The sequence below is a fragment of the Lichenostomus cassidix genome, chromosome 3 (genome assembly GCF_008360975.1).
Source record: "Lichenostomus cassidix isolate B80296 chromosome 3, HeHo_3.0, whole genome shotgun sequence".
Taxonomy (NCBI): Eukaryota; Metazoa; Chordata; class Aves; order Passeriformes; family Meliphagidae; genus Lichenostomus; species Lichenostomus cassidix.
Window position 1 is genome coordinate 97,889,774 of NC_139483.1, and position 5,352 is coordinate 97,895,125.

General features: G+C 46.7%; 1 long non-coding RNA gene across 1 annotated transcript; it reads left to right on the forward strand.

The window, feature by feature from the left end:
• Positions 1–1,298: 1,298 nt before the first annotated feature.
• On the forward strand, positions 1,299–4,837 carry LOC146440278 (uncharacterized). The gene is made up of 3 exons (XR_014851392.1): positions 1,299–1,387; positions 2,062–2,332; positions 3,822–4,837. It is a non-coding gene; the product is annotated as an uncharacterized LOC146440278 (long non-coding RNA).
• Positions 4,838–5,352: the final 515 nt, after the last annotated feature.

A 5,352-nucleotide genomic window follows, 5' to 3' on the forward strand; every position in this document is an offset into this window, starting at 1 on the left:
GTGCAATCACACAGTGAATTGAGGATGAGGGGTTAAAGATGGGTTTATTAGGCCTGAACCCCTGCTTCTGAGCAAAAGCACCAGGTGATACTTAAACCAGGTAGAAGAGGGAGTGTGCATCTGACTTGTGACAAAAAACATGCGTTGCTGTGCTGGTAGTTCATTTAATTGGGCTGTGCTGTAAACTGAGGTGTTACATCTCCTGAACTGCACAAGTGCTGGGGCTCCCTGTGATGTGTGTACCTGTGTGGCTTTGAGGACTGAACCTGTGCTCCTCCTGCTGCCAGCACAAAGGTGCTGGGGATGTGGCTGCTGGCAGGGGATGGGGACCTCAGCTCCTCCTGCTGCAGCCTCACCACCCCTGGGCACAGCAGCATCTGCTTCTGACTGTGACTAGGACCAACACACATCCAGGAAAAGCTCTCCAACAGCAAGTGCGCTTCAGAGCTGCCTCAAATGCCTGGCGTGAAAATTCCCTTTTCCCTGGCTTAGATGCACCCTGTAAGCCATTTTATTTGGGGATTAGTTGTGCCCTGCTTATCACATATTAAAAACACAGTAGGTTTATCTTGCCTCCTCTACATGCAAACAGGCAAAATCCACCTAGAAGTGCCATGGTAACGGGCTGAAGGATGCTATGCTGTCTGCAGTGCTGCAGGTGCTGTGCCTGCAGCCACTCTAGGTAATCACCCAGCGTTGTTGACAAAGCATGGCGTTGTGAGACCCGCTCTAAATATTTGCCTGAAAGTTTGCTTGGGAACGGTGAATATTATGACACAGGATAGCTAAAAATAGAGTTCCCATTGGTAATTTTTCGGTGTTTGGTTTCACAGTGTGAGATGTGATTTTCAGAAGAGCTGTACATCTGTGTTCCCCCCTCCCTGTTCAATCACAGCATCTTTGCAAATCAGGCCTTTTGTGCCTCCCAAAATCAAGTTCTTAAATAAAATAGAAGACAGAGTAATGGAAAAAAATAGATCTTGAAGTCATACTAACGAGGGTTTATTATAGGGGGTTGTTAATGCCCCATGTGGCATTTTAGAGTTCACCAAAGGGAGATTGGAAAGGAAGTCTCACGGTTGTGTAGGACTTGGGAGCTAGCTTCACAGGCTTTTCAAATTGTTTTTGCCAAAGAGAGACAAAAACCTCAAGAGGAACAAGTGGGCTACTGTGAACCACAAATAACTTGATCCTGCCCTTGATGAAGTGAATGCTGCCACTCCCTATTGTCTGTGAGAGAAGGCTGGGAGGCTCTTGCAAACCCTACCCTAATTAACTGACTGCTGCCTTAATGCTTCCCAGGAGCCTGGGGTGATGCTCTGTTGTGTGCTGTGGGAGCCCACTTGGTCCTAAGGCTTTGCAAATCATGTTCAAGACCTCCTGAGAGGTAAGTTAAAAACATGGCTTTTTTTAAAAAAGCCATTCTTGCCTTGGGAGCCCAGAGAGCTTTCTGGTAAGGAAGCTGCTTCTTGCTTTGTGCTGGAGGCTCTGCTGAGGCAGAGAGGCTCAGAATTGTTTTGCTGTGGGCTGACTTGTCTTTCTGTTCCTCTGTTTCCCATGAATATCTTTTCCCCCTGGATGTGGGGATGAGGGTCCTGTTTTCATGTGTAAGGGTAAGGCTTTGAGATGGAAAGGGGTGTAGTGCCCTTGAAGTTTTCCTGCTGGGTCTCTCTCGTTAAAGCTTTGTGCTTTAATGTAGAACTGACTTGCAGGAAGGTTCAAACCTGTGTGTCAAACGAGCAAGGCTTTCTGAACTACTGGCCTTTTAAGATTGGCCTGGAACATGTGTACTTCTGATTCTCCTTTGACTGGTGGTGATCTATCTGGCCATGTAGGATAACCTTGCTGGAAGCATGAAGGGGTGGGGAGTTAATGTGCCTCCTCCACATGAGGGATGAATGGGTATTTTATGGCTGTCTTTCAGGGAGTCGGGATTGTAGTAATTCTCTCTGTGTGTCACTATGGTGTTCCAGCAACTGTGAAGTGCCAGGTACTCTTTCAAAATAATGGTTTCTTTAATTATTTATACCTTAGGGGTCAAAGAAGGTTTTGTTTTGCCAGGTTACAGGAACAACTGGATGAGTCAGAAGAACAATTGGCAGTGCCATCAGAGGAACCTTTTCTATTTCTAACAGGAAGTTCATAATCAAGCTGAATCACCATGCCATTCATGGTACCCGGACACATGTGTCCAAAAATTATTATTAGACTTGTCTTGTATTACAGTACTGTGGCTCTATTCACAGAGCTGAAGGTTGCTAAAGCTTGATTTTGTTGGCTCTGCTTGTGGTGCTGATGCCTAGGAATGGGATTTGAGGTGTGGGAGCATCAGGTCACTGCTGAAGCACCATGGCATGTGTTGTTAGCTGGGGTTTCAGTGTGCATGTAGCCTCTCTGCATGATACTTTGGGTACAGATTCCTGACTGGGTAGATTGGTCTTTCTTGAAAGTCCATAAGAGAAGTCCCCCAAGCCCTCCAGTATCTGCTAGACCTTTTCTCAAAATCAGGTTCTCTAAACAGAAAGATAATTCTGGGAAGAAGGGAAATTCAGGGACCGAGACTCCTCAGTGCAAGAGGTGTGGTAGGCCAGGTCACACTTCAGACTACTGCAGGTCACAGTACCATGTAGATGGTCGACCCCTGTCGGGAAACGTGATGAGGGGTGCAAAAAGGGGGATTTGCCCCCCATCACAACAGTTCCCCCAGAACAAGGTGATGGCCCAGGCTTACCCGGTCAATGTGGAGGAGGCACCAAAGGCTCAGCCCGAGTCAACGCCTACACCGCAGCAACAGTCGTCTTAGAATCTGACGATGCCCACAGGGTTCCTTGGTTCCTGATCCAGGGAACCAGGGAACCAGTGCACTGCTTATGGCAGGGCCTGAGGCCACTAGCCAAGGAATCCTGGTTCTTCCAGAGTTCATAGATGCTGGTTTCAAGGGCCAAATTCACGCTACGGTTTCCACTCCTGATCCTCCTGTCACCATTCCTTCTTGCCACTGAGAACTGGTGCCTTCGTTACTCTGCTAGCTGCTCAACAGTGACAAGGTTCTTGTTGCTAAGTCTTCACTTTTCAAGAGGCTTCCTGTATTGTCTGCAAGAAGAGTAATTTCCCACAAGGCAGCCACATTTCCTCAGTGTTGATCTTAATTAGGACAAGTATGACAAATAATGTTGCCCTTAAAACTTAATGAATAATTTCCCCAAACAGCTGTTAATTATTATGTAAAGCCACTGCCCTCAGACTTCATTGACATGGTACAGAAGATGTATATTTTTAAATATCACTGTCGAAAGGATATTTATTCATCTTGGGCGATGAGCTGCTGGGGCAGAGCAGGCCTGTGGTATCATGAAAAGCAAGTGCCACCTGTGAGATACCCTGGGATTAGTTTCATTTAAGTTTCCATGCTTATGATAAAGAAATTTGGGTCTAGGCTGGTAAACCCAGTACCCCCTTAAAGCTGATGAAGGGGAAGGGGCAGCTTATTTGGCCGATGTCAGACAACAGCTTCGAGAGGGTAGGAAGGTGCCACATTTCTTTCTGTGAATGGCACAGGCAGTCTTGGGGATTAACTCTTGTTTTGGCATTTACATCTGGTGACATGAATTCCAGCTTTGCACAGCTGGAATCACATAATTTCCCTGATGCATCTGAAGCTTGTGGGTTTTGTAAATGGGATTCTCAGTGCTGCCCAGCTGCTGGTCCCCTGTATCACACTGGGGTCAAGCCAGTCTTCCTCTGGTTCCCTCTTTTGTACCTCACACAACCTTTTTCAGACCTTTGCTGAGCAGGCACTCTGTTTGCTGCTTAATCCCCAGGATTATGTGATTGCTGAAGTGGTGAACCCAAGGAGGACAGCTTACACTAATGCGCTGGGCCGTGAGTGGCAGGCAGGGACCTCCAGCCCCTGCTGCCAAATCCAGCCCTGCCCATCTGTCAGAGCTGCCCTCCCTGGGCTCACAGGTTATCAATGAGTTTTTAAAGGCTGCCTGTTAGGTTGGGAGCTGCTGCATCCTGGTTTCAAAGGCAGATAGAGAGGCACAGAGAAGGCATTCATGAGACAGCTGTTTGGATGGGCATGAGAGCATCACAGTCATGTACTGGCTCCTCACATCGCTTCACCTGTCAAGCTCATGAGTGCCTGTCTCCTGAATTTGCCTCTTTTGCTGCTGATCTTGTGTGTTACACGTTTTGGTTTGTGTTTTTATTTCCTCTTTGTGGGATGTTTTCCCTCTGTCTTTCTTTGCACATGCTCCCTCCCACCTTGCCCTGATGCTCTGCTTGCTGTGGCATCAAGGCAGCCAAGATGAAGAATGCAGTGTGATGTTCATGTTGGGGCTTTTTTTATTTGTTTATTTGTTTTTTCCTTTTTGTTTTGTTTGATGCTTGTGTCTGCAAGATGTGGCTGAAAGGAGAAGAATGGGATGTTGGAGCATTTCTGCCCAGGTGGGTGCAGGCAGTGCAGAGCTCACACAGATTGGATGCTTAAGCTGTGCCTGCATCCATGCAGGCAGGTGCCCAAATTGTGCAGCATCCCCTTTGGACCCAGAGGCCACCTATAGGAACCAGAGCTCTCTGAATAAAACCTTTGTCCTGAGACAGCATGTGAGGGATGCAGACTAAAATTCAGGTCATGCTTAATCTGTATCAAAGATTAACTTGTTGAATGGATCTTCATAAGTGTGTCATGGATGTGAGAGCACGTAATAAAAAGCAGATGAAAGTGGGTATTATGGATGGGCATAAGCAATTTATGTTAGCTTATGTATTTACTAATGTACATAAACATTTATGTATTCTGATCATTATTGACCCTTTATGTGCAGACTTTAAATAGGACTTTCAAATAAACATTCCTGAGTCTAACAGTGGCCTACAGCCCCACAAAATGTGTCTTCTGAGCTTTCCTGCACTAACAATGTTGTACTGTCTTATTCTCTGAAAAGACCTCAAATGGAGAATTCCCTTCATTCCTTGGCTGCTAATGAATTTTAGAGGTCCTTGGAGGGAAAACTCTGAAGTTTGTAAGATTTTTTCCTTATGCTGAAAAGACCAGCAATGAGGACAAAGACTGCTGGTCTGATCCCATCTGCTGCTCAGAGATGCACCCTCTTCCCAAACCTGGCTGCTTTTCTGTGACACCTCGCTCCAGAGTTAGACCCGAGGCAACTGGGGACCATTCATTAGCAATGAGATGCTCAGGCTTGCCTGGGGCTGTGGAACAACATCTTGCTAGGAGTACTGCAGGTCAAGCCTGGCCTGTTTGGGAAGCATTGTTCTGGGCAGCCTAATGTGTGGAGGGAGAGCAGTTTGCTGACTGTGTTGAGGATCTAAAATGTAAGATACAGC